Here is a 12,027-nt window from a genome sequence, read left to right as displayed (position 1 = left end):
AGAAGCTGTACGCTGGCTCCCTTGGCCAATAAAGCGAGATGAGCGCCGCAACCCCAGAGTCAGCCACAACTGGACCTAATGGTCAGGGGTCCCTTTACCTTTACCTAACTCTAGATCACTTATGAACAAATTAAAAAACATAGGTCCCAATACTGATCTTTGGGGAACTCTACCTAGTACCTCCCTCCATTGGTAGAACTGTCCATTTTATTCCTTCTTTTTGGTTCCTGGTTTTTCCAATATATTTGTTGAAACAAAGTCTGCGTCTATAAGCAATCTCTTCATATGTTGCAAGCATTGTCATGTTGTCAATCCATTGATTGACAACAAGACAATGCTTGATATTTTTATTATGTTTTTAGATATGCTGTAAGCTGCCCACAGTGGCTAGGAAAAACCCGCCACATGGGCAGGGAATAATAATAATAATAATGATGATGGAGCATATATTTATTTTCCCATTTCATCAATGAAAGCCACCTTGAGAGTTTTGCAGTTAAAGGTGGTGTATAAAGAATTCTCCCTTTCCAACAGTCCTAGACAGTTATCAAGTTACTGAATTTATTGAATTTATATCCTGCCCTTCCTCCTCAAGGAGCTCAGGATTGCAAATTAAAAATACAATTTAAAAATAAAGTTGATCAGATTGCTTCGCAGTCATCATTATGCATAAATCCTGGACACTTTTCACTATCATCCATGGACTTTTCAGAACTGGACCGCATGCAGAGCTGTGTGTAGCAGCAAACATTTTTTCCTGTGACTTTTCTGATGTCAGTCTGTGGAATAATAGATTTCTAGATGCAGACTTTAGTACTGATGAAGAGGCAGCAGAGGGCGTACCAAGTCTTATTTTTGAATGTTTTGTGTATGGTTCTGGATTCTGTCTGAAAAAAAGAAAAAGAGAATGAGCAATCAAGCAGAAGAGGTTTAAGCTTAAATTTGAAGCTGTACGCTGTATGAAGAGGATTGTGAAGATTCCCCACTCACATCCATGGGAATATTTTAACTCAAAAGCTGCCATTATCTCACATAAAGCCAAACACAAAAAGAGGATGCATAAGGAGAAATTAAGAGATTGAAATGTTCGTATTTTTCACTCTATAAGACGCACCTAGCTTTAGAGGAGGAGAACAAGAAAAAAAATGTACTCTCTCTCTCTGTGCAGCACCTCTCCAGCAAAGCGGGAAGAGAAATGGAAGGGGCTCTGTTAAAAACTTGCCTAAACAGGGCTGCTTTCAGATGTCTTCTAAAAGTCAGATAGTTGTTTATTTCCTTAACATTAGATGGGAGGGTGTTCCACAGGGCGGGTGCCACCACCAAGAAGGCCCTCTGCCTGGTTCTTATCCCAGTCTGCATTGGCTCTGAAAATGTTTGGATAGATGCTTTTATTGTTGATGTTTGTATTGTTTGAGTTTTTTTAAAAAAGATCACTGGGACGTTTTGTGGGAAGTGATTCATAAATAAAATAAATTGTTTGTTACAGGGAACCAGGCTTTTAATGTTTGATGCATTACTGTATTTTTGATGCATTACAGGTCCCTGCTCCTGCCAACCTAGCAGTTCGAAAGCACACCAGTGCAAGTAGATAAATAGGTACTGCTGTGGCGGGAAGGTAAACAGTGTTTCCGTGCGCTCTGGTTTCTATCACGGTGTTCCATTGCACCAGAAGCAGTTTGGTTATGCTGGCCACATGACCTAGAAAGCTGTCTGTGGAAAAACACTGGCTTCCTCGGCCTGAAGGTGAGATGAGCACCGCAACCCCATAGTCGCCTTTGACTGGACGTAACCATCCAGGGGTCCTTTACCTTTACCTTAATCTCAGGGCTGGGTACTGTACAATGGAACCTCGGGTTACGTACCGCTCTTGTTGTGTATTCTTCAGGATACGCATGCGGCAAACCCAGAAGTAATGGGAAGGTTTTCGGCAGCTGCACCTGTACAGAAGCGGACTACCAACCCGCGCGCCTATGCAGAGCAGGCACCTTTGGATACGAAGTTTTCGGGGTATGCACGGACCCCCTGGAATGAATTCAATTCGTATCCAAAGGTACCACTGTAATGTGCTCTATGTGGGGCTTCCCCTGGGTCTGGTTTGACAGTGCCAGCTGGTGCAGAAAGTGGTGGAGAGACTGCTGATCTGGCCAAGAACATGTGATACCATTGTTTAAACTTATACACAAGCTGCCTACTACCAAGTCAGGATCAAGGTCTTTGCATTAATTCGCAAAGCCTTGAAAAACGTAGGTCCTAGGTACCCCAGTAGCTGCTTGAACACTTATACCCTAGTCATTGGAGATCATTGGAGCAGTGCCGTTGGTCATTCCCCAAGTTGGAGAGGCTCACAAGAAGAAACCAAGCGTTGAGTGTCATTGGCTCAGACTTGTGGAATACTCTGCAAATGGAGATTCAGCAGTTGCCTTTTGTTTAAGTGCATGCTGCAGACTTTTCTATTCTGTCAGGAATATGCAGGTAATTAAGAATACATCGGTTCACAATAGCTATCTGATTTCTGATTTTAACTTTTCTATATAGTTTTATGTACTATTATTGTAAACTGCTATGATATTTTCTATGAATAGTGGTGTAGATAGATAGGTAAATCTCCTGCAGTCTCAAGCAATGCATTTCCTGTATTGAACCACTGTGTGGTGCTCATCTCTTTTCCATAATGTGTTTGTTTCTCTTTTGCGGGCTCTAGAGTCAGGCTGGATGGTGCTACCAACTGCTCCCTCCTAGCCATAGAATCAACGTACAGTAGTTACAAATGAGAAAAGGCCATTTGTTTATGATACTGTAGCAACTCCATGCTACATGTTTTTCCATTGTTTATTCAGCCTTTAGTTTATTGGTTTTAACTATATGATCAAGATTTTGTCAGGCACTAAGAATATGTTGTTGTTGTTTAAAAGAGAGAGATGGTTTTTGATCAAAATAAATGGAGCAAGGCACAGTGCAAATCTAAGAAAACATTTTAATGAACCAAACAAACTAACATTACTAAAAGGCTAGTGGGTAACAGCATGCCTACTGCCTCCAGTATAACAGAGTTGATGTAGGACATGATATCAGATGACACGACATGCTCATTCTGAGTCCATTAACAATGTCATTGCTTTCATCAGCATCTGCGAGACAAGGGTTCAATAAAAGGGAAGACAAGGGTTAAAAAACCCCCCACCATCCTGAATTCTTTGAATTGAAAAGGGCTGAAATTTGAGGAACCTCCCACTGAAATAAATGGGCCATACCTCAAAGAAAATGTGTTTCAGAACCAAGAGCTTAAGAGTGGCAGACTCTAGGATCAGGGAAACCCATGTTCAAATCTCCACGAGCCATGAAAGTGATTTTGGGCCAGTCACTACTTCTCAGCCTAACCCACCAAGATATTTTGCTGCCTGAGGCAGAGCTGAAAATGGTGTATAGTATGCACAGCTACTACGTGGGTGGTGCTGTGGGTTAAACCACAGAGCCTAGGACTTGCCGATCAGAAGGTTGGCGGTTCGAATCCCCGCGACGGGGTGAGCTCCCATTGCTTGGTCCCTGCGCCTGCCAACCTAGCAGTTCGAAAGCCGTCAAAGTGCAAGTAGATAAATAGGTACTGCTCCAGTGGGAAGGTAAATGGCGTTTCCATGTGCTGCTCTGGTTTGCCAGAAGCAGCTTAGTCATGCTGGCCACATGACCCAGAAGCTGTATGCCGGCTCCCTGGGCCAATAAAGTGAGATGAGCGCTGCAACCCCAGAGTCGGCCACGACTGGACCTAATGGTCAGTGGTCCCTTTACACTTTACCTTATGCAAAGCTAGACAAGTTATTTTGGCACTTGGAAGAGAATCCCACAAGTGCATTTCCCTTGCGTTACCAATTTGCTGCCCTTTCATGATGCCCTCGAGGCAATTGCCTCACTTTGCCTAATAATAGAGCAAGCCATTGTTATTAGGGTAAAAACAGGGAAGGGGAGGGGGGACCATGCACACTGGCTTGAGCTCCTTGAGTGAAAGGTGGGATAGAAATTAATAATAACCCTCAGCTCAGTTTTAAAATTATTATTTTTAAATAGTAATATGTGATTGTTGTACTTGCTATTGTGTTTAAATGTGGATGTGAGTCAGAGTGGTTTTTTTGGAAAGGTTTGCTAGATAATCATACAGGAAGCTGGATGGATGTCAAAAACAATTAAATGTTTACAAAGGTGAGTGTGAATTCTGTTTTGGTTGCAGAGCAATTTGGAAAGGCTTGGCTGGGAAGCGCTATGGAATTGACAATGTGCGACTCGCGGGATTCAGGATCTCTTGTTTGCCATTTCTTCCTCTATTAATAGAAAGCCATTCTAAAGTCAATTTATAATACTGCCATCGTACATTGGCCCAAGTTTGACAGAGTAGCTGTGAAGTGCTATCCGTCAAGGAAGGCAGCAAGGCTTCCCTTGCAGTGTGGTATCATTGGTGGTGAAATTAATAAAGTATGAATGAGGAACAGTTTTATTGATACCATTTATATTAAATAACAGAGGAAATAGCACAACTTGTACAGAACAGAATTATTATATTTATTATTCCTAGTTTAATTCATTCAGTAAACCTTAATGCATGGGTTCCCAAACTGTGGTCTACAAGCTTTATTTAGGAGGTCCACAACATGTTTCTGTGGATTTGTGGCCACAGGTGGGAGTTGGCATATTGATCATATTAAACATTCACATTGATTTTTAATTGTATTTTGATTGCTCCTTTTATTTAATAGACTCAGAATATTGTAGAGTTGGAAGAGACCATGAGAGTCATCTAGTCCAACCCTCTGCTATACAGTAATCTTTTGCCCAATGAGGGGCACAAACTCATGACCATGATTCCCTCAGTCTCATGCTCTACCAACTGAACTCTCAAGACCCTCTGTGAAAGGCACTGAACTGTAGGAGGCACAGAGGGGAAGATAAGGGAGGAAATGCCCGGTCAGGCACCCAGCTGTCGCTTTTAAACAGGCTGCTGTTCCACCCACTTCCACCCAGCTTCCTCAAGATCCCATTAACTCTCAACCGGACCTTCCATTGTTGTGGAGCTAGCCATTCTGCCCCACAAAGAAGTTCTTGATTACCTGAAGGCTACCTGAAGGAGTGTCTCCATCCCCATCCATCCCAGACACTGAGGTCCAGCTGTGAGGGCCTTCTGGCGGTTCCCTCCCTACCTGGCGGTTCCCTTCCCTGTTACAGGGAACCAGGCAGAGGGCCTTCTGGGTGGTGGCACCCGCCCTGTGGAATAGCCTCCCATCAGATTTCAAGGAAATAAACAACTATTTGACTTTTAGAAGACATCTGAAGGCAGCCCTGCTTAGGGAATTTTTTAATGTTTGATGTTTTATTGTGTTTTTAATATTCTATTGGGACCTGCCCAGAGTGGCTGGGGAAACCCAGCCAGATGGGCGGGGTGTAAATAATAAATTGATGATGATGATGATGCAGGGAAGGTGCCAAACCATGAGTTAACAGCTTCTTCGGTAGCTTAAGACTGAACTTCTTGTGCACAGAGAAAAATATGTTTGGGTATTGCCCCACAACTTTAGGGATTCAGTAACAGTAGTATCTGAGCAACTTTGGAGGGGAAAGGGCTAGTCTTTAAAGGTGGAGAGTAAGTAGTGCTGTGGATGTGTGGATAACCTGCATCGTCTATCTCTTTTATTTGTTTATGTAAATGAGTTTCATCTCCTTCTCCGGTATCATGCAGTGGTGGTAGGCACCCAGCCTTACTGCATTGGGTGAAGAAGGGAAGAATTCAGGAAAGGGTTAGCCAGTGGAAAGTCCTATGCACAATCTCTTGCCTTCCTGAAGATCTTGTACCCAATACAACTGCATATGGAGAGTGCTACAACCAAAAGAGGTTGCAGCAACAACAACCATTTGCCTGTGAGTTACCTTGGGAATTAGCCATATACAGATAGGCTTCAGGTAGTCCAACTATATCAGAATTGCTATAGAGCGATTCGGTACTAGAAACACACATTCCCCACGTAGTGCCATAAATATATGGTGCACAAACTCAGTTCCTCAAAATGCAGCTCTCGTTGCTGACCAAGAAGCCCCGCTGCCAATGCAAAGTGTAGGTAGTTCTAGCTAGAGACAATCTCTTGTTGTGTTCGTGTGTCCAATGCTTGTACTCGGTTGGCTTTCCAGATACACTGGAACTGAATTGCACATAACAAGCTAATGAGACTTCCTTTGCTCTTGCCTCACCATTTTCAGACTGAGCATCCTTTACAAGCATGAGAGGCAGTGCATGATCCAGCTGGATGGTGGGAAGAGATGTCCCAATCCTACCAATTAAATTTCTACTTCCTGAGCCTTCTGAAGAAAAACAACATGCACACTGTGCAGTTGCTACCAGCTGTCTCTACGCTTCCTCAGTTGGGAATTAGCATGATCATTTGCTGTTAATTTTGACATGCATAAACACCAGTAGAATGTTTCAGCTACAAATATAAGCTGTCATTAACATTGGCTAAAAATGATCTGCTACGGCAGCAAGAGTTATTTATTTATATGCTGCCTACGAGAGTATTCGGATTTTTAAGTACTGGGTCCTGTCTTCACTATACCTTTCTGGGGTGGAATCTTGGGCTCCCTCATGCCTCTGTTTATTGAAGGAAAAACAAGATATGGTGCTGCATGTTATTTAATGAACTGAAGGTTCAGTTTGGCCCTAGAGCAGAGGTTTTCTACCTTTTTGAGTCCATGGCTCCCTTGACTAACTACATTCTTTCTGCAGGACTCCTGTGGGGCTCAGGAGCCCAGTCATGTCACCCCTTGCCTGCAGAGCTGGCAGCCTGTCACCCTTTCCCAAACACCCTCCCTTGTGGAGTGTTCTCTCAGCCTTCTCTCCTTTCACATCTCCTTGGGAGTCCTCTGGGCAGTCACAACTGCTGCTCCTGTCTCTGAGCTGTCCCCCCTGTCCCAAAGAGAGGCGCCTCCTCACACTGCCCCACAGGAGCCTGGGAAGCATCCCCTGGCCAGCCCCAGAGGCACCATTTGCCTGGGGAGCTTACAGCCACAGCCGCTGCAACAAACAGCTGTGCAAGCCTTTGGGAGGCAGAGATGCAAGACGGCATCAGAGGAGAGAAGGAAGGAAAGAGGGCCAGAGGCCAGTGTTGCCTGCAGCACCTCTGACCATCATTCAAGGCACCCCAAGGTGCCACAGCACAGTGGTTGAAAACCACTGCCCTAGAGAAAGGATTCTGAGCCACTATATTCTCTCAAGTGTTGCAAACAAGAGGTTTCAAACTTTTTTCTCCTCACTGATCTCTCCTTTCCCCTAGATTTGGTCTAGTGGAGCATTGAAGATTGAACCCAGGGGCCATTAGCCATGCCTTCCTGTGAAACAGTCATAAATGTTTACTCATTTTACTCTACAATAGGAAGGAGTGAAAAGTCTGAAAAGCAACTTTGAGTATCCTCTGTAGGGGAAGAATGTTCTCAAGATGAAATAATTAACATCAAAATAATCCCAAAGTGTTGTTACTGTCAGAAAAGTGACTAGATAAAAATGTCACCTTCCCACTCAATCTATCTGCCCCCATGTGCCTTTGAGTCATATCTTCTGGTTTGACTGACAGAAGCGGATTAACTGTTCGAGCACTACACACAATCACACTGTGATATGGAGGAAGCAAGCTGCAGCCTCTGACTTCTCCTTACAATAGATCAGTAGAAACGATTAGCTCTCTCAATCTCCTGTTTGGAGATTGATTTTATCCACACTGAGGATGCTGGTGAAGTGGTGAGGGGAGGAGGGAGAGAGGAATCCAATGGGCAAACCTCTCAGTTTGCATTTCTAACAAAAAATAAGCTTAGTTTATTGATGAGAATAAAGTAGGCCTTTCTGAGCAAGACAATAATGTATGATATTTCTCTGTTTGAGAAAGAGAAGTGCAGGAGAGGAGAAAGACAAAAGGAGTGTGGGAAGCCTTCAGGGGGCAGCAAAGGCCATGTTATTCAACTGTTGCTTTGAGGATTAGGACCCAACACCTACCTTTTAGCCTTCCTGGGTTCCAGGTATCTGCCAGTGATAGTTGCATAACATGGGCACCTGAGCGGTTGATGCTCCAAGAAGAGATGGCATAATTTCTGAACCCCTGAAGGAAATACTGGTGAAAGCATGATTGAAAGAGTCAGGTTTGGACCTTTTGGTTTTGGGAAACACCACACAACTTCAGATTGACTATTACTGAGCAAGGCAAATTGGAGGCTACTAGTTATGTTCTACCTGGCTATGTTCTCCCTCCACTGTCAGAGGCATGATGCCTCTGGAGACCAGTCACTGGGAGTCACAGGTGGGTAGAGTGATGTTGTGGGATGGACCTGGAAGGTGGTGCTGTGGGGAGGTTCTGTCTTCTTCCCCAAGCTTTTTGATTCTACATGAAATGGCTGGGAGAAGTTATTTGGAGGTTTGGGCTGACGTGTCAGCAATATGTGAATGACACAACATTATACCTTTTCTGTCTCACCATCTAATCCCAGTGTCAGGAGTGAGCCAGCAGTAAATCACATAGACTAAGTGAACTGTTTATTAGAAAAAACAGGATCTGCACAGGAATGCCAGGCCTAATGAATAACTCTTCTTTGGTAGATCCTTCTCCTATGAGGCAGTTGTGGAGACTGAAGGTCCTCACCTTTCCACAGCTGCCTAAGGCCCCTCATCTCCCGGGTTTTCCCCAAGACTGTGCCTGCATGTCTGTCTTTGCCAGGCATAGGCAAACTCTGGCCTGCCAGATGTTTGGGACTACAATTCTCATCATCCCTGACCGCTGGTCCTGTTAGCTAGGGATGATGGGAATTGTAGTCCCAAACATCTGGAGGGCCGGAGTTTGCCTATGCTTGGTCTTTGCTCTTCCTGCTTCATGCCTCTCCTGCTTATGGGAGACGAGTGGGGAGAGGAGCTTGTCGCAGCAGGAGGGAGAGACATCCATGCGTCTTCAACAGCCTGACTAATCTCTGTCTCATAGAATCATAGAATAGAATCATAGAATCATAGAGTTGGAAGAGACCACAAGGGCCATCGAGCCCAACCCCCTGCCAAGCAGGAAACACCATCAGAGCACTCCTGACATATGGTTGTCAAGCCTCTGCTTAAAGACCTCCAAAGAAGGAGACTCCACCACACTCCTTGGCAGCAAATTCCACTGTCGAACAGCTCTTACTGTCAGGAAGTTCTTCCTAATGTTTAGGTGGAATCTTCTTTCTTGTAGTTTGGATCCATTGCTCCGTGTCCGCTTCTCTGGAGCAGCAGAAAACAACCTTTCTCCCTCCTCTATGTGACATCCTTTTATATATTTGAACATGGCTATCATATCACCCCTTAACCTCCTCTTCTCCAGGCTAAACATGCCCAGCTCCCTTAGTCGTTCCTCATAAGGCATCGTTTCCAGGCCTTTGATCATTTTGGTTGCCCTCCTCTGGACACGTTCCAGTTTGTCAGTGTCCTTCTTGAACTGTGGTGCCCAGAACTGGACACAGTACTCCAGGTGAGGTCTGACCAGAGCAGAATACAGTGGCACTATTACTTCCCTTGATCTAGATGCTATACTCCTATTGATGCAGCCCAGAATTGCATTGGCTTTTTTAGCTGCCGCGTCACACTGTTGGCTCATGTCAAGTTTGTGGTCAACCAAGACTCCTAGATCCTTTTCACATGTACTGCTCTCAAGCCAGGTGTCACCCATCTTGTATTTGTGCCTCTCATTTTTTTTGCCCAAGTGCAATACTTTACATTTCTCCCTGTTAAAATTCATCTTGTTTATTTTTGCCCAGTTCTCTAATCTGTCAAGGTCGTTTTGAAGTGTGATCCTGTCCTCTGGGGTGTTAGCCACCCCTCCCAGTTTGGTGTCATCTGCAAATTTGATCAGGATGCTCTTGAGTCCATCATCCAAGTCGTTGATAAAGATGTTGAATAAGACCGGGCCCAAGACAGAACCCTGTGGCACCCCACTAGTCACTCTTCTCCAGGATGAAGAGGAACCATTGATGAGCACCCTTTGGGTTCGGTCAGTCAGCCAGTTACAAATCCACTGAGTGGTAGCATAGTCAAGACCGCATTTTACCAGCTTCTTTACAAGAATATCATGGGGCACCTTGTCAAATGCCTTGCTGAAATCAAGGTAGGCTACATCCACTGCGTTCCCTTCATCTACCAGGCTTGTAATTCTGTCAAAAAACGAGATCAGGTTAGTCTGACATGACTTATTTTTCAGAAATCCATGCTGACTATTGGTGATCACAGCATTCCTTTCTAGGTGCTCACAGACTGTTTGCTTAATGATCTGCTCCAGAATCTTCCCTGGTATTGATGTCAGACTGACTGGGCGGTAATTATTTGGGTCCTCTCTTTTCCCCTTTTTGAAAATAGGGACAACATTTGCCCTCCTCCAGTCTGCCGGGACTTCGCCTGTTCTCCAGGAATTCTCAAAGATGACTGCCAGTGGTTCTGAGATCACATCTGCCAGTTCTCTTAATACTCTTGGATGCAGTTCATCTGGCCCTGGAGACTTGAATACATCTAAACTAGCCAAATATTCTTGTACTATCTCCTTAGTTATTCTGGGCTGTGTTTCCTTTGCTGAATCATTTGCTCCAAATTCTTCAGGTCGGGCATTGTTTTCTTTATCGGAGAAGACTGAGGCAAAGAAGGCATTGAGTAGTTCAGCCCTTTCTGTGTCCCCTGTTTGCATTTCACCATCTTCTCCTCTGAGTGACCCCATTGTTTCTTTGTTCTTCCTTTTGCTACGAACATACCCATAAAAGCCTTTTTTGTTGCTTTTAACCTCTCTAGCAAGCCTGAGTTCATTCTGTGCTTTAGCTTTTCTGACTTTGTGTCTACACGTGCTGGCTATTTGTTTGAATTCCTCTTTGGTGGTTTCCCCCCTTTTCCATTTTTTGTACACATCCTTTTTTAATCTTAATTCAGTTAAAAGTTCTTTAGATAGCCACCCTGGCTTCTTTAGGCACCTTCCATGTTTCCGTCTCATTGGTATTGCCTGACGTTGTGCTTTTACTATCTCCCTCTTAACAAACTCCCAGCCATCATGAACTCCCTTTCCTTTTAGTATTGTTGTCCATGGGATCTCACCCAGCACCTCCCTAAGTTTTATGAAGTCGGCTTTCTTAAAGTCAAGAAATTGAGTCCTAGTATGTTTGGCTGCTCCTTTCCGCTGTATAGTAAACTTCAGAAGAGCATGATCACTCGCGCCTAATGATCCTTCCACTTCTACCCCACTAACCAGGTCATCAACATTGGTTAGGACCAGATCTAAAATGGCTGTTCCTCTTGTTGCTTCTCCCACTTTCTGGACAATGAAGTTGTCTGCAAGGCCAGTGAGGAATCTGTTTGACCTTATGCTCTTGGCTGAGTTTGACATCCAACAAATATCCGGGTAATTGAAGTCCCCCATTACTACTATCTCCCTTCCTTTTGCATGCTTGGCCATCTGTTCCAGGAAGGCATCATCTATGTCCTCCGTTTGGCTTGGGGATCTATAGTAAACTCCCACAATGAGGTCTCTGTTATTCTTCTCTCCCTTAATTTTGACCCAAATGCTCTCACTTTGGCTTTGAGGATCTAAATCTTGGATCTCTTCACAGGTATACACATCCCTGACATATAACGCCACTCCTCCTCCTTTCTTGTCTGGTCTGTTTCTCTGAAATAGATTGTATCCCCCCATTATTACATTCCAATCGTGGGACTTATCCCACCAGGTTTCAGTGATGCCTATTATGTCATATTTAGTTTGCTGTACCAAGAGCTCAAGCTCATCTTGTTTATTTCCCATGCTTTGCGCATTAGTGTACAGACACTGAAGTCCATTAATCATTCCCCCGTGTCTCTTATTTAAGGATTTTTTCCTCCCACCACTAGGTCCGCGTGCTGTTTGCTCCATTTGGTCTATGACATTTGGATGATCATCTTCATTAATTGATAGACTCCTACCTTCAGGAGCACTGTCTCCCTCCCCCACATTAGTCAGTTTAAAGCCCTCCTGATGA

Source organism: Podarcis vaucheri, assembly GCF_965113315.1.
Source record: "Podarcis vaucheri genome assembly, chromosome: 1".
In the NCBI taxonomy this organism is placed as follows: Eukaryota; Metazoa; Chordata; class Lepidosauria; order Squamata; family Lacertidae; genus Podarcis; species Podarcis vaucheri.
The sequence above is the reverse complement of the archived record's forward strand: the minus strand, read 5'-3'. Positions refer to the sequence as shown.